General features: G+C 48.8%; 1 long non-coding RNA gene across 1 annotated transcript; it reads left to right on the top strand.

The window, feature by feature from the left end:
* The first annotated feature begins 10,267 nt into the window (after positions 1-10,267).
* LOC131835230 (uncharacterized) lies at positions 10,268-16,440 on the top strand. Its single transcript, XR_009355113.1, has 4 exons — positions 10,268-10,482; positions 13,886-13,991; positions 14,988-15,200; positions 16,207-16,440. It is a non-coding gene; the product is annotated as an uncharacterized LOC131835230 (long non-coding RNA).
* The last annotated feature ends 6,067 nt before the right edge of the window (positions 16,441-22,507 follow it).

Genomic DNA, 22,507 nt, shown 5'->3' on the forward strand with positions numbered 1-22,507 from the left:
CCCTGCCCAATTTCAGGAAGTCTTTTTTGGCTGGAAATGTCTTCGGATGAAAGAATGTTGGAGAGGGAAGGCTGCTGGAGATAAGGCAGAGCCAGCCTCTCATGTGGGAGGGTGACTTCAGGGACTCTGAAGGCTGGAGGCTTCAGCCCCTTTCCCACCCTCGCTCTGGACCTCAACTCTGCCCTTCCAGCTTCTCCTGTCCAGCCTCAGGCTTTGATTAGGTTATAGCCCCCCACAAGGGTTCTAGAAGCCGAGTCCAGGTCAGATTGCTCTCTGTGTTTCTTTCTGTCCTGTTTGAAAACAGCTCTGTTGAGATGTGGTTGATATAGAGTAAATTGCACGTACTTACCGTGTACAACGTGATAAGTTTTGACATATGTTTACACTCATGAAACCATCACCGTAATCAAGAAAATGAACATGTCCGTCACTGCCAGAAGTTTTCTCATGCCGCTTTGTAAATCCTTCCCTCTCTCCTTCTCTCCCCACCCCCACCACAGTCCCCAGGCAACCACCGAGCTGTTCTAGGTCATTATACATTAGTTTCCATTTTCAAGAATTTTATATAAATGGACTCAGACAGTATATATATTCTTGTGTGTGAGGCTCCTTGCTCTCAGCGCGATTATTTTGAGACTCACTCATAGCCTGTATACATCAACCTTTCATTCCCTTTTGTTGTGGAGTGATATACCATCAAATGGGTATCCCACAATTTGTTTATCCATTCATCTGTTAATGGGCATTTGTGAGGTTTCCAGTTTCTTACTATTGTAATAAAGCAGCTATGAGGATTCATATATAGCCTTTGTCTGAACATAAAGCTTTCATTACTCTTTGGTGTATACCTAGCTAGGAATGGACGCCGAGTCACATGGTAGATGTACGTTTGACTTTTATAAGAAACTGCCAAACTGTTTTCTGACGTGATTGTGTTTTCCTACGTGATTGGACCTTTTCATTCTAACCATCAGCACGAGAAAATCCCAGCTGTTCCATATCAACACTTGATATAACTAGTCTTTCTGGTTTTAGACCTCTTAATATGTGTGTAACGATATCCTACTGTGGTTTTACTTTACATTTCCCCAATTACTAATGATATGGAGCATTTTTTCATTTGCTTGTTGGCTGTCTGTATATCTTCTTTGGTGAAGTGTCTGTTCAAATCAGTTGCCCATTTTTAAATGGGTTGTTTCTCATTACCAAGTTTTGTGGGTTCTATATACGTTTTGGGTGCAAGTCCTTCATCAAATATCTGATTTGCGAGTATTTTCTCCTAGTCTGTGCCTTATCTTTTTATCCTCTTACCACTGCCTTTCAAAGAGCAGAAGTTCTTCCGTTGATTGATCAAGTCCAATTTGTCATTTTCTTCCTTGTATCAATCGTGTTTGGTGCTTATCTAAGAAATCTCTGCTTCATCCAAGGTCATGGAGATTTTTCTTCTGGGTTTTCTTCCAAGGTGTCATACTATTAGGTTTTACGTTTAAGTCTATGATCCTTTTTGAGTTATTTTTTATATTCGGTGCAAAGTATGGATGAAAGATTTCTGTTGTTTTGTTTGGCATATGGATATCCAATTGTCCCAGTACAATTTGTTGAGAAGACTCTTGTTCCTCCACTCAGTTATCTTGGAACATTTGTTCCAAACATTTGTTCAAAAATCAATTGACCATTTACATGTGGGTCTATTTCTGGACTTTCTTCTGTTTCCCTGATCGATTTGGCTATCTCAAGGGTGATGCCACACTGTCCTTGTGACTGTAGCATTATAGTAAGTGTTGAAGGCAGGTAGTGGGAGTCCTCCTGCTTCTCCCCCCCTTTTTTCCCAAAATTGTTTTTAGGTCCTTTGCACTTCCCTATAGATTTCAGAAACAGTTTGTCAGTTTCAACCATTAATTGCCTGCTGGGGTTTCAGTGGGATTACATCGGATCTGTATGTGAATTTGGACAGAATTGACATCTTGGCAATATTGAGTTTTCTGATACATGAAGATGGTGTAGCTTTCCAATTATTTATCTATGCTTTTGTTTCCTCTTCACACTATTTTGTCATCTTCACTGTACAGCTCTTTCATATCTTTTGTCAGATTGATCTGTTTTTTTTTTTTTTAAGTTGGCTTCATGCCCAGTGTGGACCCCAACATGAGGCTTGAATTCACGACCCTGAGATCAAGACCTGAGCTGAGATCAAGAGTTGAATGCTTAACCAACTGAGCACCCAGGTGCCCAGATTTATCTGTATTGAATATTTTAAAATGCTATTTTGAGTAGCATTGAATAGCAGCGTTTTTTTGTTTTGATTTCAAATTTTGGTTATTGATACTTTCACTTTCAGGTAGCAGGAACTGGATTTACTTTGCCCCCTGAAAATAAGGGGGGGGGATTAGATAAAATATAAGAAAAAATGTCTGTCAAGATATTGGATATTAGGCAATATAGGACAGTGATGGAAAAGAAATGAGATGAGCTATGATTGTTCCAGGTTACTGCCTAGAGAGCATTCCCAGGCCCCAGCAAAGGGGCAGTGGTCCAGGTAGAGCTCAGCAGTCACCTTGAGTTGGAAAGATGGATCTGGGAGTGCAGGGAAACTAAGGTAGCTAGAGTTTACAGGGACAGGTACTAGAGAGGAGATGCCATACAGGGAAAGTCAGAGTTCCCTCTGGTAATCAGCTGCATACTGGTCAGCACATGTGTGAGAAGGCTACCTGTGGCCAGGAAAGAACCCCCAAAGACTAGAAAGAACAGTACTGGGAGCTCTACAGGGCTCAGAATGGTGCTGGGGCCCCCAAACCAGAGTGTAAAATATCATAGTTCATGGGGCATAGAGTACTATGAAAGTTCTGATCTCAGCGATGGGGAGAATTACTTTCCACCAAATGCTACTCTTGTCCGCCTAATGAGGCTAAAAATCAAGACCTTAAAGAAGCAGACTCTTTCCAAGTAAACTAACCATGTCCCCAGACTAATCTCAAGAATAATTTTAGGAATTCAAAAGGGTTTTACCCGACAGGGTAAAAGTCACAATACTCAGCATCCAAGCAGAATTTCCAAAGAAGGAAAATACAACACACAGGGAGGAGAGGGTTAATGCATCCAGAAGAAAAGGTATTGAGACACCTATTATATTATTATATTATATTGTATTCCATGAGTTCAAGTAGCTAAAGGAAAGACTGACCATGTTAAGTAAAGACCTAAAACATAAAAAAAGATCAAATAAAACTAAAGATGAAAATCAGTGTCTGAAATGAAAAACATTGTGGATAGGGTTAATGTCGGATCTAATATTACAGAAGGAAAGAGCACTGAATTTGAAGACATAGTCAAAGAAACTATCCAAGATGAAACACAACAAGAAAAAAGAATTAGGGAAAAATTGACAGAACATTAATGAACTATGTGGGGCTTTGAGGGGCCAAAGAGATGTGTAACTGGAATCCTTGAAGGAAGAAGGTAGTTAGAAATTAACAATGGAAAGATCTCTGGAAAATGAGCAAATATTTGGAAACTAAGTAACATACTTTGAAATAAACCATAGGTAAGATAGGAAATCAGAGGCAAATTAAAAGTATTTTCAACTGAATATGAATGAAAACACAACATCTACAAATTTGTGCATCTAAAGCAGTATATGGAGAAAAATTATAGCTCTAAAATGCCTATATTAAAAAGAAAATATCCACAGAGGTGCCTGGGTGGCTCAGTCAGTTGAGTGTCCGACTCTTGATTTCAGCTGGGGTTGTGATCTTGGGGGTTCTGGGACTGAGCCCCACTTGGGGCTTTGCCATCTGTAGGAGTCTGCTTTGTATTCATCTTTCCCTGCCCTTACTCTCTCAAATAAATGAATAAATAAATCTTTAAAAAAGTTTAGTCTATAAAAAAAAGTCCCCAATCTATTATTTCAGTGTCTACCGTAAAGAACTAGATGAGCGGGGCGCCTGGGTGGCTCAGTGGGTTAAGCTGCTGCCTTCGGCTCGGGTCATGATCTCAGGGTCCTGGGATCGAGTCCCGCATCGGGCTCTCTGCTCGGCAGGGAGCCTGCTTCCCTCTCTCTCTCTGCCTGCCTCTCCATCTACTTGTGATTTCTCTCTGTCAAATAAATAAATAAAATCTTTAAAAAAAAAAAAAAAAAAAGAACTAGATGAGCAAATGAAACTCAAAGTAAGTAGAAGAAGGGAAATAATAAAGGTCAGAACCAAAGTCAATGGAATAAAAAAACCCAGAAAAACAATGGGTTAAAAATTACCAATATTCGGGGCAACTGGGTGGACCTAGAGTTTTCTTCGCAGGAAGATTTTTTTCACTACAAATCCAATGTCTTTAGTAAATATTGGGCTATTCGAGTTATATATTCCTTCCTGAGTTTTGGAAGTTCATGTCTTTGAAAGAACATGTCCATTTCATCTACATTGTCAAGTGTATTGGCACATTTTATACATAACATTCCTTGATCCTTTTAATATCTATAGAATCTGTAGTGGTGCTAATTCTGGGGATTTTTAAGAAGAATTTATTTATTTGAGAGAGAGAAAGAATGAGAGAGAGAGCATGGTGGTGGGGGAGAGTCAGAGGGAGAAGCAGGCTCCCTACTGAGCAGGGATCCCAATTTGGGGCTTGATCCCAGGACCCTGGGATCATAACCTGAGCCAACGAAAGGCAGCTGCTCAACCCACCGAGCCACCAAGGCAGCCCCTAACCCGTGCTATTAAGCTGGCATTACTCTCACAGCCAAACCCACAACATTACAAGAAAAGTATAGAACAATATCCTTTGTAAACATAGATGTTAACGTTAATAGCAAAATTTTAGCAAATTGAATTTAGTAATATACGAAAAAGATAATATATTATATCAAGTGGGGTTTAATCACAGGAATCCAAGTTTGGTATACTATTAAAAAATCAATGTAATTCACCATATTGGCACCCTAAAAGCGAAAAACCATACGATCATTTGTGCAGAAAAAGTGCAGAGAAAGCATTTGACAAAATCTGACGTTCGTTCCTAATGAAAACTCCGAATAAATTAGGAATAGAGGGAACTTCTCAACCTGATTAAGGACATCTGTAAAAATCCACTCCTCCCGTCTTTATGACAAAAGATGGAATGCTTTCCCCCTAAGATGAGGGACAGGACAAAGCTGTCTACTCTCACCTTTTCTCTCCAACATTGTACTAGAGTTTGTAGCTAACGTCATCAGGCAAGAAAAAGAAATACAAACGCGCAGACGGGAAAGGAAGAGTCGGGTTGGCTGCAGCTGGGCCGCATGCTTTTCTGGGCCTCTCAGGGGAACGACAGCACGTGTGTCCGTGTACCTGCGTGTACATACAAGTGTGTGCAGTGTTGTGCTGCGGTAGACGGCTCCTTGCTTCTCTGAAATGTCCCTCGACGTTGGGGAATGGAAAGAAGCGCCCCTGAGATTGGGCAGACCTGCTCCAGGCAACCCCTCCAGCTTCTCTCTGGTCTCAGGTCTTTTCTTAAGATTTCAGGTCGTTTTTGCACTTCCTTTCAGAATATTTGGGCGACTTTAATAAAGTAGGAGGTGTTTTAAATAGCGCATGCCCAACCAGACATTATAGTGGAGGCAAAGAGAGGCACCGAATTCCAGGACTGGCCACCTAGACTGTGCGAGTATCTTACCGTGAGACACGAGGTTGCAGAAGAAGGAGCAGGTGATCCAGGGCACGTGCACATGGGCGACATGCAAGACACTGCGCATGGGACCTCATTCCTCCAGGCCTCCCTTTCCTGCCCTTTACAATGGGGAGAAGAATCTCTTAATGGCTCAGGATTGGCGTGCTATTGATAACAGGTGAAAATGCTCAGAGCGGCCACTTTCTTCTTGCCAAGTGGATGTCTGCGAGTCCTTGGCCGGGCACCCCCCCGGCCCCCGCCCCGTGTCCTCTTCCTTGCAGGGGAAGGGGGGCTGCTTCCAGGGAGGCCCAGCACTGGAGGCCTCGAGGACACCGGGGCCCAGGTTGTCCCACTGTCAGGTCTTTGGAGGTGCTCCGCTGATCTCCTGGATATTTAGGGATGGGGAGGTTTGAGGAACAATCTGAGAAACACCTGTGTGGTACGCAGAACCGAGCCGCCACCTCCCCCCCCCCCCCCCCCCCGCCCCACTCCCACACGTCTTCCCCAAATGTCAACGTCCTAATCCCTACAAACCTGTGAATTGTTAGTTTACAAGGAGATGGGGAATTCAGGTTGCAGGTGGAATTCAGGTTCCTATCAGCTGATCTTAAGATGAGAAGATTATTTGCGATGATCTGGATGGGCCCAAGGTGACCCCCAAGCGTCCTGAAGCGTCAAAGACAGAGGCAAGAGGAGAGAGGATGGGAGCAGAGTCGGAGGGGTGTGTCGGTCGTAAGGACTTGATCTGCGTTGTTGGCTTTGAAGGTGGAGGAAGAGGTCCTGAACCAGGGAGTGTGGGAGGCTGCTGGGAGCTAGGAAAGGCAAGGAAATGAATTTTCCCCCAGCAGGCCCAGAAGGAGCACAGCCTTGCCGACATATTGAATTTAGAGACCCATGGCAGACTTCTGAGCTCTGGAACGGAAGGTAAGACATCTGTGTTAGCAAGTCTGTGGCCATTTGTTACAGCAGCAATGGGAAACTAATATATTCCAGAAGCTGCTGCCTTGCCAGCTCTTAGCCTGTACTGGAAACCCCAGCGGACTCAGGGACATGGCCTCCATCTTTGGGCTTCAGATGCACTGATGCTTCGAGAGGGGCCCTGAGGCCTGTGTGTAGTCAGGCAAAGGTGCTGGCCAGCCTGTGAGGAGGCCAGAGCTCCAGCTGGGCCCCAGATCCAGCCAGAATCTCCGTGGAGAACAGCACTGCCAGCTGCATGGGGAAAAGGGGCCCTGGCTGGAGGGTCTGAATCTAAATCCTGCCCTTGCCTTTAATTAGGCCTATGACTATGGGTGAATTACTTAGCTTCTCTCTGCCCTGGTTTCCTTACCTGTGAAATGGGGAACAGCAGGACACACCTCACAGGATCATTGGAAAGGGTGAGTGAGTTCGTGTAGAAAGCTTGGAACAATGCCTGACACGTGATGCTCACAAAATGGGTTAGTGTTATTTGCAATAAGATGACACGGCCTAGTTGCTGTCTTTAGGTGGTGAATGGTCTAGTGGGGAGACACGTGTGTGTGGGCGGGTGGGATGGGGAACACAAAGCAGGAGGGAGGCATCTTTTCTCTTGGGGTTGGGGACTCAGGAAAGGCTAGAGAAGCTTAAGCTGAGCTTCCCCATCGCACACGCACATCCCTGTTCCTTTAGTCATTCAACAAACCTTTATTGAGTCCCTACTTTGTGCCAGGCACTATGCTGAGAGCTAGGCATGCAACAAGAGAAAGTTATCCTGTAAACAAGAGAAAATCCTGGGGAGAGTGTGTGTGGGGGGGTAATTGGGTGACGAGCATTAAGGAGAGCACGTGATGGAATGAACAACAGAGAAATGCAAAAGATCAGGGGGCACAAATGTTCTGATGAAACCACAGGAAGTGCGGGGGTGAGGTGTGTATAGGGGACACTTTATACTGGGTGGCGAAGGGAGCAGGAAGCCATTCCAATGGGATCAGAGTGAATCCCAGAGCTTCATATCCCAGCTCTGCCCCTGCCATGAGGCCTTAAACAAGTCCCTTCTCTTCTCTATGCCTTAGTTTGCTCATCTGCATGATGGGGATGACAGTATCTACAGGGCTGAGGAGAGGAGGAAATGAGTTAATATAGGTGAAGTGTTTAGACAGTGCCTTGCACATTAGAAAGTGCTAGAAGTGTCTGCTTCTTTGACTTCGACTTTTCTAGCAAAGAGAACAGCAAGGGTGAAGGCCACGAGGTAGAAAAGGGCTTAGAACGTTGTAGGAGGATCAGGAAGGAAGGTCAGGAGTAAAGAAGGGAGTGTGGCAAGGAATGAAGTTAGGGAGGCAGGGGTATGGGCCATTGACGCAGGTCAGCTTGGCCCCCTCACTGCTCAGAAGCTTGCCAGGGCTCCCCACTGCGTATCCACAGAATTCCCACCTCGTGGCTCTACATTCCAGCTTCTCTGCCCTCTAGCCTGACTTCCCCACCTCCCACCCCACCTTCTGCTCTGCTCCATTGGAGACTCTTATCTTCTTCCAGAAGTGCTTGGTGACCGCTCATCCAGGCTCTTCCTTCCATAAGGCGAGCCTGGAGCCCAGAGATGGATGTGACGAAGCCAGGGTCACACAGCGGATTAGGGACCAGTTCTGGAGCCCAGGTTTTCATGACTGATCTGCAGTTTCTAGTTTCCTAGGTGGGCCATTTTAGCAGATGTTCTGTGTATCACAGTGTGACTTGAGTTGAGGAAAGGGTGAGAGGCAGGGCATGAGGAAGGTGGAAGCCACTAATGGAAGTCAATTCTGCAAAAACAATTGTGTCTGGGCCCCTTTAATGCTAAGCATACTGTCTCTGAGAAAGAGAAGCCACTTGTGAGGCTGTGACTCAGAGGGAGTAGACAGCCTCCACCTGCCTTTGCTTGTGTCCCCCTCACTACTTCACTGGGAAAGCCAGAGATCCCTATGGGCTAACTGGCTGTTGTTCAGGCCCCAGGGTTATGTGAGCGGGGAATGGCAGAGCCTGTCACCGTGGCCCAAGGAGGAGTAAGTTCTAGAAAGGGGAGACCCCTCGGGAAAAATGCCATTCACCACTTGAAAATCTGTATTAGTCTATTGGGGTTGCCATAACAAAATATCAGACTGGGATCTTAAACAATAGGAGTTAACCTTCTCACGGTTCTGGAAATTGAAAATCTAAGGTCAGGGTGCCACAGGATAGGTTTCCTCCATAGCATCTCTCTGTGCTGCCTCTCACACAGTCTTTTTTTGTGGCCACACACCCACTGTGTCTCTCTGTGTGTCCAAATTTCCCCAACCCTATTAGATTAGGGACCACATAGACAGCCTCATTTTAAGTGAATCACTTATTTTAAAACCCTATTTTCAAATAGAGTGACATTCTGAGGTACTGGGCAGGGGTTGGGTTTCAACATACAAATTTTTGTGGGGTGGGGGAGGGTAGTGGGGGTACAATTTAGCCCATAACAAAATCAAACACCAACCAAAGCTTATCGCTGGGCAAGACTGCGAAGACAGGACTCCCAGGAGGGAGGCATCAAGAGCTAGGTATTCTGGGAGTTTCCTGAAAGAGAGAAACTTGGAGTTTTGGTCAAAAGAAAGAAAGGTAATAACAAAGGGCCAGGAAGTCCATGCTGAATGTATTCTCAGGGGCAGCCTGCGGTGTCTCGTCAGCTAAGGGTCCCACTCTTGATTTCTTGATTTCACTGCCATTTTGCATTGGAAAACAGGTCCCCCAAAGAGCTGGGTCTCGAAATGCGTGGTGCGACAAGCAGCGGGGGAGCAAGCCCCGGCAGCCCTAACAGGGGGTGGAGCTTTCTTGCAGCCCTGTGGGCAGTGTGCCTCTGCCCCCGTTGGTCCCGCTCTGCCTCAGACCCCGCCCAGTAGCCCCGCCCCACATGCTGCCCCGCCTCGCCCTGGGTGGTGTCCTTAGCCGGGTGCCCGAAGTGTGGTCGCCCGCCCGCCTGGCTCCACTGGTCTGGCTGAGTCAGGCTCTGCTGCCAGTATGGTGACCCTGGGACAGCTGAGAATGGAGACTGGCGACAAACAGAAGAGAGAGAGGAAGGGGTGTGGCCAGGTTGGGGAAGGAGGGTTGGACCTGGTGACTGGCCAACCAGGCTTCCATGGGAGCCTTATTTTGAAGGACTGTGGGATCTAAAAGAACTTGATGAACTTCTCTGGGCTGCATTCATCCAAAGAAAACTTAGGGTACATTTGGTGTGTGCCAGGTGCTGGGGATATGGTGGTGAACAGGCCCCATGGTGGCGACCAAACCTTGGTTAAGGGTGTGAACAGGGAATCCCAGTTTTATACCCTACTGACTGGGTGACCTTGGGCAAGGTAATCAACTTCTCTGTACTAAATTATCCTCATGGGTAATTTGGGAGTAACACCTACCTCGTAGGGCTGTGAGGATTAAATATATGCATACGTGTAAAATCCTAGGAATAGTGCCTATTAAGCACTATTATTAAGTGCCTGAGAACCTTCATTATTAGCTGTTGCTATCTTTACCCTCCTGGAGCTTGTATTCGCTGACTTTAGTTTTAAAATTTCTTTTCCATTATGAACTGACATATAAAAAAGAACATTAATGCTGTGTTCCCACCATCCTATTTAAGAAATAAAGCATTATAAATACATTCTCTTTGCCCTAACTTGAGTTAAGCCTTGATATTTCCTACACCAGGAGCCTCCAACCCATCCTCTACAGAGCTCACCGTGTGTGAGAGATCCAAATAAAACACAAACTGGACCCGGTCATAACTTTGCTTGAAAACTTCCACCTAGAAGATAAAGTCAGACGCACCCCCTTGACGTGCAGACCCTTCACCTCTGATCCTTGCCCACACTTCCTGTTTGGTCTCCGGCACTCATTTTGGTAAGTTCCTCTTACCATTTCTGGTCTTCGTATATGTTGGTCCCTTGGGCTGGGGTCCTGTGCATTCTCGCTCGCTCGCTCGCTTACTCATTCCAGGAGAAGTGCCATCCTTTGATTCCACCCAGCCTCCTGAGACCTTCCCACTGGTGTGAGTGAGCGTCTGTCCTCCCCTAGCCTGGGAGCTCCTGGCAGCAGGCCATGTGCTGACTCATTTTCATCTGCTCCTGGTAAAGAGAAGGCATGTACCACACTCCACGGTTGGGTTGGAGCTGTGTCTGGGGCACCCTGCTAGGGTGTGGTAAGGATGGTCATCCAGTGACTCCAAAGCCATCCTTTTCATGGGGAATTATAGTCCCTCTGCGGTTAAAACCACTGCGGAAGAATACAGAGGTCATTAAATAGGGTCCCCATTGTAAAGCCACTCCAGCACAGTGCCATTTTCTTTCCGTGCCCACTTGCCCCTCCCAAGCCCGTGCTAACTCTTTCTCGCTTCTTGCTCCATCCCTGTCTCCTCTCTTTGAGGACACTGGGTCCCTCCTGATGAGTAGATCTTCCCCAGGGACTGAGATGTAGGCCATGCAGTGACTGTGGCATGGATCCAAGAGGCTTGTGGTTTTGGGCAAATCAAGTGGATGCCAAGTCTGGTCCCAGAGAGCCTGGGTTCTAGGAGCAGAGAAGAGATGCTTTCAGAGGAGAGGCTCCAAGTCTGTTTCTGTCCTGTCAGATGTATTTGCGAAGCAGAGCCTCATCACAGAAAGAGGGGGGCCTAAGTCCCCATTTAAGTAAATGGGGAATAAATTGGTCAGTGCCCTCAAACTTCAGGGAGGGAGCTGGGAGCTGGGCAGAGAGGGCTGGGGGAGAGGACAAAAGGGACATGTCTATGTCTCTATGGATATTTTGAATTTTGTACTGTATTCACATCCGACCTATTGTTTTAAGAAATGAAATCCTACATTGGATGGAAATCAGAAGAGCTAGCTAGCTTCCAGTATTGCAAATACAAATTACCAGTCTGCTCACCTTGGTCTCTCTGAGCCTCGCTTTAATAACCACCCAGGTCCCAGCTCAAAGGGTAGGCATAAGGGAGACCTTTGTAAACTTGGTGGGGCTGGGTGAGCTTAATTGGTATTTACCCTTCCTTCAGTTTATGTCCTAGACAATAACTGAGCCCTTCTCTATGGCCGCAGTGCATAGGTCTCTCTGTACAAGTGTGGGTGTGTATGTCTGGGTGTGTGCTCTTCTGGACATGTCAGGGTGGCCTGTGGGATGACTATGAAGTTGGCCATTATGGGGTCCCTGCCCGAAGGAGCTTCGGGCACAGTGGGACAGGTGACCAAGTAAACACTTTCCTCTAACACCCTTGAACTCTATAAAAGGCCAAGTAAATGCATGAAAAATGTGATGGATAGAGGAAGGGACATACATTGAAGCAGGGGCCTTTGCATTGGCTGTTCCTCCTGCTTGGAATGCTTTTGCCCCAGGATCCTCAAGGCCCACCCCCTTGCCTCCTTCAATGCTTTGAGCAGATGTCCGCTTCTCAAGGAGGCCCACTTGACCTCCCCCATTGAAATAGCAACTCCTCCCTGCACACCCCAAACTCCTCTCTCTTATTTTTAGCCAAAGTCCTTATTTTCAATGGCAGCGAAGTTACCTATACTGAAAGTAACTTAAAATACTCTGCATTTTACTCATTTTAATTGTCTGTTTCATTCACGTCCTTCATTAGAATGCAAGCTCCATGAGGGAAGGGACCATGTGTGTTTTGTTTACTGCTGTGTACCACCCCATTCCACCCTGGGCCTAGAACAGTACCTGGCCTAGAGTAGGACCCTTGGTTCCTGTTTGGGAGTATGGGGGCTCGGGGGTGGGGCTCGGGGTGGATGGCAGAGCGGCCATGGCCATGCCTGGGGAGGTAGCCAGAGGCCCAAGGCTATGGCCATGGACAGAAGGAGCGCCCTGTGATGTGGGCACTGATGGAGATGTGGATGGTGGATCGGGAATTCTCTAGTGGGCATGAGGTGAAAGACGTGACCTGGAGAAAACCTGAGACACCTTGGGGACCATTCTGTATGCTCCCAATTGCAGCTCAGTGCCTATCCTTTCCCTTATCCTGAGAAATGGAGCCTGTTGCTATGAGGGAGGGGAGACTCAGGGGCCCCGCTGGTTTGTTGGGGAAGGTGATGGTGGACACATTTGTGAAAACCAAATGCCACTGGCAGGTCCCTTGCCTATGAGAGAGTACCTATGGGGGGCAGTGGGCGGTGTTGAGAAGAAAAGAGGCAGCAGAAGGCCCTGTGCTGGTGATGGCAGTGGCTGGATTGTAGACTCAGAGCAGAGATGTTTCTGTGAGTGTCAAGAGCAGAGAGCAAGGCCCAGGTAGAGGGCACTCTTGGGACCAGAGGCCAGAGAAAGAAGGAAGCAGACACTGAGGCCAGGTTGGGAAGGGCCTCGAAGGCCAGGCCAAGGAGTCAGGAGAGAACTCAGGAGGTCTAGGGATCACACGAGCATCTGGAGCTGAGAGCAGAAGGTGGCCAAGGAAGGAAGCCATGTCCAGGAAGAATTGCCATTCAGGGGTCTTTACCAGTCTTTACCGAAGAGGGGGAGGAGACATGCTCTCTAAGGCTTGGAGACTAACAAGGGGGTAGAGTGGCCATTTCACCTGGATGGCCCATTCCTTTACTGTATCAGGCACTTAATGAGTCTGCACTCTATGCTGGGGAATGGGGGTGCCATGAGGAATCCGTCCTAAACTTTGACCCCACACAAGGGAGAGGGTACCCTGGGAGAGATGTGACAGGAGGCTGTAGTTATGCTAGCTCAGAGATTAGGGAGGGCTGCCCAGATAGGAGGCATCTGAACTGGGCCTTGAATGGTGGTGAGGGGTTTGAAAGTCAGCTGATCTGTGAGAGAGGACATCTGACTCAGAAGCTACAAAACAGGGGGCTTTAATGGGCCCTATTACACTGCATTCTCCTAGCAACTCTCAGAAGAGGGAGCCAAGGCAGAGGGGAGGATTTATCTTAGGGGTAAGGATATAAGGATCTTGGGACCAAATCTAGAGAGGGTAAGGGCCTAGCCCTAGGTCACTAGCCTGAAAATAGCAGTTGGTTGGAACCCAGGGCTATTGGACTCCCAGCCAAGTGCTCACCCTGTGGGTCCACAGCTGCCTCTGGCTATTTGGAGTTTGATTCACTGCGGCTTTCCAAAGTGCTGCAAAGAAGCTGTCAGCTCATCTTCCACCCCCAGGATCTTGATCTGCCTCTGCCTGACCCCAGCGAGGATCCAGGACACAGACCAGTGACCCAGTCTCAGCTCCTCAGTGGTTGGCCAAGGGCAGGCAGAGGCCAGGATGGAAAAAACTCGTCAGACTCTGAGTCTGAGGGCTTGTGGCTTGTTTCGGCAGCGTCATGTCCTGTCTATACAGCCTTCAAAGCGTGTCACCTACCTGCCCTTCCAGCCTGCTTCACCGTCAAACGGGGACACCATTAGCCCAGCATTTCCCACCTTCGGTGAGTTGAGAGACTGAGGACATGGTGGGTGTGGCCATCCCAGAGAAGAGTTAGCTGGTATTCCTTTGAGGGACTGGGGGTTCCCTGCACCACTTGAATAATGACGAGAATGCTATCACCCTCCTTCCTGCAACCTGACTTTCTCTGAGCCCTCACCAGGTCCAGAGCTAAGGGCTTTCCCCATGGTAATTCATTGACTGGAACGTGGGTTGGAAAACACTGGAAGGAGCAGCACTACTGTCCATATGTACAGTCTATGAAGATGATGATGATGACAAAGGGGGTTCCCAAAGCACTGTGAGAAATGGATTCAGAAGTCCTTGAGGGCAATGGAGAGTTTTGCTGACAACATGGCCCTACCCCTTGGCACAGCTCTGGTCCTTTGCTTCCTCCGTCTCAGTGACTGACATGCTCCCTGCACAGGCAGCCAGCTCCCTACCCTCAGCCCCCGACCCCTGGAGGAGGTATTTAGGCCCCGAGCCAGGCCAGCTCTAGGATTCCTATTCCCGGGCAGCCTGGCTGTAGCCCCAGGAGGACAGCCAACAAGGGGCCCAGCGGCTTATCGCACTGCGGAGAGTCTCCAGTGGGCAGACTGTCTCCGCTGCTGCTGAGCCAAGCTGATAATGAGGACAGACCCTTGTGTTTACTGTGGCTGGGAGAGTGGGGCCTCCTGGGGGCGGCCCCGGCTCCTCTGGGAACAGACTGTCTGTTTGCTGAGATACCATCGCATTCCTGCAGCCTCAGCCACCCCAGGATGGATGGGGGTGGGGGGGCGGTGTGCAAGGGGAGGGGAGGAGGAAATAGGACAGCTGCTGGCCCTCTGTTCCCCTGGGGCCCTCACTGAGAAGGCTGCCGCCCTGGGTCCTCCAGGGGGGGTCTATGGTTTTCTGGCCTGCTTGTTGAGTACTTTGGAAAGCTCCTTATTAGCCAACGTGGGTACCCCACTCTACAGTTTACAGAGCGTTTTCTCAACAATGATCTATTTTGCTCTTCCAGATAACCTTCTGTGTAGGTAGTCTGGGGTGCTGAATTTCCACAGAGGAGAGCTGCCTAGCCAACAGCGAGTATGGCCATCGTTGGAGCAGGAGCCCTTGAATGAGCCCCAGCTGACCAGTTCCAGCCACTGGGAATGCTTACCGTATGGCGGTGACTGTCAAAAGCACGTTAGATGCATTAGCTTGCTTATTCTTCACCAACAGCCCTTGGGAGGTAGGTGCTGTCAGTCTTACAGATGGGGAAACTGAGGCGGATCCAGGCAGAAAGTAGGAGAGCTGGGATTTGAACTCTAGTTAGCATGACTGGGCTACAGATGTGTCTGGCTGAAAGCCAGCTAGTGACACTGGCTTACAGAGGCAGGGGCATTTCTGACGGCAGAGGCGGCCTAGCAAAGCAAGAACAGGCTTTGGGATTAGGCCTGGGTTCCACTCCCAGCACTGACACTAGTGAACCCTGAGGCCTCCCCTCCCCTGAGTCTCCATTTCCTTCTCTGGAAAGTGGAAATAAGACCTGCCTTAGCAGTGGGTGTGAGACGTGATGGATGAGAAAGTTCTGGTACATGGCAGATCTTCGTTAAATAATTACTGTTATGACTTTGATGGCTGAGGTGGGGAGGCGGCCTGCCCAAAACTGAGACTTCAGAAGAATATCTCTTCAAAGAGAGGCCCAGTCTTCCTCAGCTATGGGAGCACCGAGGAGGGAGGATCTCTAGAAGGGACCTAGTGACTTCAGAGGAGGCAGCATGAGTGTATGTTTGGGACCCTGACTTCAGAGACTGATAGACGCAAGTTCAAGTTCTGCTATCCAGCACATGCTCTTTGGGTGGCTCCTTGGAGAGCCTTGGGGAGTTGCTTAATTTATTTGAGTCTATATCAGAACACTCATAGAACCTTCCTCATGGGAGTATGAGAATGGGTGGGATCAGTCAGGGAGAGGAGACCTGGGCACACTGGTGGGCACATAGCATGTGCTCAACAAAACATGGCCGCCATCAGCATTCATGGATGGGGGGGGTGGTAGGTGGAGGAACGGCCTCCGGGGAAGGCACTTGTGTATGGTGTATGGTGCCTGGAACCTGCGAGTACTGTTCGGTTACATGGAGAGGAGAATTGCACTTGCTGGTGGACTTGAGGTTGCTGGTCAGCCGACCTTGAGGTGGGGAGATTATCTTGGCTTGTCTGTGGGGACCCATTGTAATCACAAGGGTCCTTACGAGCAGAAGGAAGAGGGAGAGAGAGAACTCATGTCAGAGTGAGGAGGAGAAAGACCCACCAGCCATTCTTGGTGCTGAAGGTGGGTGAAGAGGACATGAGCCAAGACCTGCAGGCTGCCTCTAGAATCTGGAAAAGCTCCCTTGAGCCCCTGGAAAGGTTTACAGTCCTGCCGATGTTCTGATTTTAAACCAGTAATACTCATTTTGGACTTCAGACTTCCTGAACTGTAGGCAATAAAATCTGAGTTGCTTGAAGCCGCCAAGCTTGTGATCATCTGATATAGCAGCAAAAGGAAATTAATACAGTGTATAAGTTGGTCCTCGATGACTGACAGGATGATAACTGGTGGAGGAGGAGCTTAGATGTATGAGAAGAAGAAACTGGATCCAACAGCCTTTAGGCTAGAAAGCACAAAGCATTTTCGAGGACTGGTGGGAAAGCCTGTTTGGTTCTTTGCAAAAATGGACATTTTTCCTTGCCCATATCTTCCTTGCAATGTAACTAGGCAGCTCTTCTCAACAAGACATGGCGTGTATCTCCCCTGTGCCTTGAATCCGCACTTGGCCCTGTGGCTTGCTTTGGCCAAACACATGCATGTTATGAGCCCAGTCTTAAGAGCGATCTTACACACTTCTGCACTCACTCTTGTGGTTTGGAAACCAGTCTACGACCAAGCTCAGGTGTGAACTGCAGCCTCCAAAGTGGCTCCTTATAATCCCCACCCCCTGAGTTGAACGCCCTATGTAATCTCCTGGACTCATGCCTCCCTTCCAACGCACAGAATACAGCAGAAGAGATGAGTTGGAGCTTCTGAGATTAGCTTACCGAAAGACTGTGTGACTTCCATCTTGCTTTCCCTTTCTTGCTCTCTTGCTGGTTCAGAGGGAATCCAGATGCTCTGCGGGGAGTGCCTATTGGAGGACCCCATACCCCATCTGGCAAGGAAAGGGTGCCTCTGGCCAACAGCCAGCGGGACCGGAGACCTACCCAAATCTTTAGGAGTGAGCGAGGAAAAGCAGGTCTACCCCTGGAGCCTTGAGATGGCAGAAGCCCTAGCCAACGCCTTGACTGTAGCCCTGGGACAGTCCTTGAGCCAGAGATACCTGGCTAAGTGACACTAGGCATCCTGACCCCCAGGGCCTGGGAGAAAATACCAGTTTGTTGTTTTTAGCTGTGTAATTTGCTCTGCAGCTCTAGACAACCCTGTATCTAGTATCCCACCAGACTGGTTTGCTGGGTGATGAGTGACATATGACCCAGTCCCTTCCTTTCACCTAGACAACCGCTAGACAAGGGAGTGAGGCCATCCTAGACCCGCTAGTCCTTAGCCCACCTGTCAGCTGCTGGCAGATGCGTGAGTGAGCCAAGCCAGGATCATCTGAGTCTGGCCCAGAGCTGCCAAAGTTCCGGCTGACCTTTGACTTGGTAGCAATAATATACATTGTTATTTTAAGCAGCTGAGCCTTGGGATGACTTTGTACCCAGCAGTAGCTGACTGATAGAACCTGTCTAGCCCGGGGGTCCTGCGTGCAATAAGAAATGGGGCTGGGAACCTGTGTAGCAGCCTAAATGCATAGGGCTTTATGGCCAAGTGAGGGCATTTGGAGTGTAGTTAGCAGGCCATAAGGGCAGGTGTGGAGTAGGAGAATACGATCCTGATCAGAGCTGTGGTTGCAGACATTTCTTGGGGCAGTGGCCTGCCTCGAAGGCAGGGAGATCACCTAGGAGGCTGCTGTCACGCAGCAGATGAGCCGTGATGGAGGCCTGAAATTGGGACAAGGCGAGGAATGGGAGAGACCAGTAGAGGCAGGATCAGCGAAGACTGTTCTGGATTGGGTTGGGGGCAGGGTGACGGGAGAGTCAACACCCAGGTTTTGTTCCTGGGCACCTGAATGGTTGGTGGTGCTGCTGCCAAAGATGGGGCGGTCAGCATGGGGGACAGGGATATGCCACCTACCAGGATGGACTGAGGGTGCCGTGCAAAAGAGACCTCTGGGAAGAGGCTCAGGAGACTGTCCAGGCTTCAAAGGGAGCGTTATCCTCTGCCTCGTGTACTGTTTGGTCTCAGGAAGGGTAGAGAATGCACCTTCGGATGGGCAACTGAGAGAAATGGAGAAAGGCCTAATTACAAGGGTGTGTAAAGGGTTTGGGCATTGCACAGAGCTGGTGAATGAGCCTGGGCTGGCAATGGGGAGCAGCTGTTCTTACCCCTTAGGTTGGAGAAGCCCCTGAGCATAGGAGCAGGAATGAGAACCAGGAGAGAGTGCATGGAGAGGGCTGCCTTACAGGAGTTGTGGGCCCATGCCACCCAGCAAGGAGGACACAGAGGAGTGAGCACCCTGGCCGCTCCTTCTTCCTGCCTGGGAGTACTTTCTGATGTCGCCCACTGGCTGAGTCCAACCTGGAGGCCAAAGGCAAGGCTGCGTGTTGATGCAGCCCCTGCTCACCAGCCTCCCAGGACGCCGAGGAGGCCGGGTGGGGGGAGGGGTTAGCAGAAGGCACCTAGCCACCTAACAGAGGAAACTCCTGTAGCTAAAGTCCATTGGTGACCCTGTTCTGGCAAAGGAGATTTGGGGTGATATTCGCTAGGAGTTTCTGGGAAAAGTTTCTTGACTTTTAGGAAGGAGGATGTAGGAGAATTGTTCTTCATTGTGTCTGCTGTGCTGGCCAGAGCTGCAACAGCTCTCTTGCCGTGATGGGGGAGCCAGCCACAGTTAAAACCAACCCACTGAGGATGGAAAAGCAAAGAGACGGAAAGAACCGGGTCCTTGATGACCTTGTGGAACGCCTCTTAGAACCTAGGGTTCTTTTTTTTTATCCATGAAATAATGAAAGCATTATTATTATTCTTAGCATAAGAACCACTTTGAGTTGGATTTCCCATTACTTGCAGCTCAAAGCTTCCTAAAGGACAGAGCTGTCCCCCACCGTCTCCAGGCCCGTGTGCAAGGGCTCCAGGCTCCCGCAGTGTGCTAGCCAAGCCCTCCTATTTCCCTCTCCTGACAATGGGCTTGCAGCCACCACAGCAGATTTGATGCAGAATTGCAAATGCTTTTTCAGTCTGTTATGAAGCATCTGAAGTGCAATGGGCTCTTCTCTGTGGTGCTGGCCTGTGGCTGCAGAGAACGTCCACAGCATGTAGACCTCCACAAAGGCAGGAGGATGGGGTGGTGGGGGCCACAGGCCTTGTAGGTTGTCAGAACCAGCTTCAAGGCTGAGTCGACTGCTTTCTAACTGCGTGACTTTGGGCAAATTAGTTAACATCTCTGAGTCTGGGTTTTCTCCCTGGAGGTGGTAAGGGTTGAATCAGACAGAAGAAAGGAAAACCAGTCAACCCTGACATGAATCCTAGACCTGAGAGACCACCCTCTAAAGACTTCCTCCCCTTCTCTCCCTATTCCTTTCCACTGCTGGGTTGGATATGAAGGAGGTTGAGAAGGGTCCAAAGGGATATTGGCAAGAGAAACAACTCAGTGAGTTGACCTGCCACACAAAACAAAATGGGGCTGTTCTCCTCTCAGGGAGAGGGGTGAGCTGTGCACAAGTAGGGAGATCTGAGGTCTGCGGTCATCCCAGAGAGCTGCACAACCAGTAAAATGCCTTACCACCTCCAGGGAGAAAACCCAGACTCAGAGATGTTAACTAATTTGCCCAAAGTGCATGTGTTTGATGTATGAATGTGTGAATGAGTAAAAGTATAAATGGGGGGAGAAAGAATGAGAGGGCTAGAAAGACAGGGAAATTTCACCCACAGGAAGAAAGACTGATAGAAGACTGTAAAATTCCCCAGGATAAAATTTGCCCAGCTGAAAAGAAATCCTCATTCTGCTACTAAAGAGAAAGAGGGAGAACTGAGGTTGCCATAGGCATCTACGAGTCTCTACCAAGGGTTTGCAGTCCTGATTGCCTAGACCAGAACAACAGATACTTCGCTTACACTGGGCTCTCCAGTTTGCCACAGACCCCTCCACTCCCTAATGCCTCCCCCCAACCCTTGCCAGTGTCAGCTACTATTTACCAATGGGCTCATGCTGGCTTTATCTTTTCTTAGTGGGATTAATAGAAAAAAAGAAATATTTCCTATGTTTCTATTAGAAATCAAAAGAGCAAAAGATATACCAACAGAGACACATATTTCAAGAAAAATGAGATTGGAAGCCTATTTCTTTGGGGAAGAGAAAAATATTCCTAGCTGTGCATCATGCAAACAAGGTGTATTTAAAAAAAAATGTATCTTAACACTATTAAGAAACAGCTGACTTGCTTTTACTCCCCACTCTGGCCTGGCAGGCATTTTACTGGTTGTGCAGCTCTCTGGGATGACCGTGGACCTCAGATCTCCCTACTTGTGCACAGCTCACCCCTCTCCCCGAGAGAAGAACAGCCCCATTTTGTCCAACCCCTCTTACCCCTTGTTTGGAATGCTGTCGCCCTTCTTTGTGTTTGGGGCTTATTTTGAGCAAGTTCAAAACCGTCTTGCAAAGTTCAAGATCATTATGGCAGGCAAAAATGCAGTGAAATAGCACACCACTGTCAGTTAATTACTAAAAATCCTTTAATAGCTGACATTATTATAAATTATATACCCATTATGACAGGGACAATTGGGCTCTCTGTTTTTCTTGCCCTGCATTGGAACCCCACACAATGCCGGCTTGTTGGGGAGAGTGACCTGGGTGCACTTGGAGGCAAGTTGGGAGTTTACATGGGCTACCTATGCTGACCACAGCAGCCTGCGGGCCTCTGAGGATACCCTGTCCCTGGGTGGGGGTGAGACCACTGCCTGACAAGGCCCCAGAATCCACCTGTATCCATTCCTACCTGCTGCCCCCTGCTTCTGTGGCTGGCTACAAGTCCCTTCCCTGTGGGCCTCCCTACTCCCTCTGTCCTGTCCCCTGCTCCCCTCCATGTCTAGGCTTAGCTCAAAGGACTCCTCCTCTAGGCAGCCTCCCCTGATTCTCTTTCCAAAGCTCCAGACACATGGTAGGCTGGTTCTTATTTATTATTTATAATTTTTTAATGATTTTATTTATTTATTAGAAAGTGGGAGGGTGGGGGGCAGAGAGAGAGAGAGAGGGAGGAAGAGACTCTCAAGCAGACTTCCCGCCAAGCAGGGAACCTGACACTGAGCTCAATCTCACAACCCCAAAATCATGACCTGAGCCAAAAACAAAGAGCTGGACGCTTTACCAACTGAGTCAGCCAGGCGCTACAGTATTTGTTTTATTTTTGTCAGGTGCACCTTAAGTGTCAACTTTGATGATTTTTTTTTAGCTGTGAACACTGCATGACCCCCACCCAAATCAAGATGTAGAACCAACCCCAAAATGTTCCTGTGCACGGATATCCCCTTTGGAGCTTGTAAAAAATGCAGCTTCTCACTGAACCCAGAGATGCTGAGTTAGTGGCCCAGGAGGGCAGGGTGACTGCACAATATCTTCAGGTGGAGGGGGCCCACAGCCCCTTGGGGAAGCCCATTTAGCGCTTGGTGGGAAAGTCCTTGGGTCTTATAGTCTTTCCCCTCCTGTTAGCTGGGAGACATGCACTGGTCCTTTCCGTCAGTGTGTCTGTCCAGCAAGTTTCCAGGCTGGGAGTGGCCCCCACAGCGGGCATTGTGGCTGGCTGCCATCTGAAGATGCTCAAGATGGGGGCGCTGTCTTTAAGAAAAGTAACATTTGCCCCACTGTCTCCGGCAGCCACTGAGCGCCGTGGGCTTGGATGTTGTCAGGGTGAAAAGCTGTCCACTGGACGAGACAGCATTCCCCAGCTCACTCCTTCCGTGGGCAGGAATCCCACGCAATGCTCAGCCCTGCCTCCTGTTAGAATCCCCAGGGCGGGGTTGGGGGGGGAAGCTCTAAACAAAAAAACAGGTCTGGTCCCACATCAGCTCCAGTGGAGGCCAGGCTCTAGTAGTTTCTAAAGCTCCCAGGTGATTCTAATGCCTGGTCAATGATCAGGACCCTATGCAGAGAGGCCTGTCTCGGAATTTTAAGCTATCTTCATCTGACTGTGGTATGTGTCCTTGATGCTCACCTACAGAGGTCTCCCTCCAACCTGGGGACAAATCATCCAATAACATCGGGCGATTATCAAGCCCCTAATCCTCATGGCAGCACTACATGTTAGCAGTGGGGAAGTTGAACTCAGGAAACTTTAGTGATGGCCTTCAGAGCCCCAGGGGGTAAGGCAGAAGCAAGGATAGGGTCCATGTGGCTTTCCCTGGCCAGGCTGCCTCCAGCAGCAGTGCCTGCTTACTGACCACGAGCCAGGCCCAGGGCCAACTTTATCCTTAGGCCTAGAAAGACA

Source organism: Mustela lutreola, chromosome 7, assembly GCF_030435805.1.
Source record: "Mustela lutreola isolate mMusLut2 chromosome 7, mMusLut2.pri, whole genome shotgun sequence".
NCBI lineage: Eukaryota > Metazoa > Chordata > Mammalia > Carnivora > Mustelidae > Mustela > Mustela lutreola.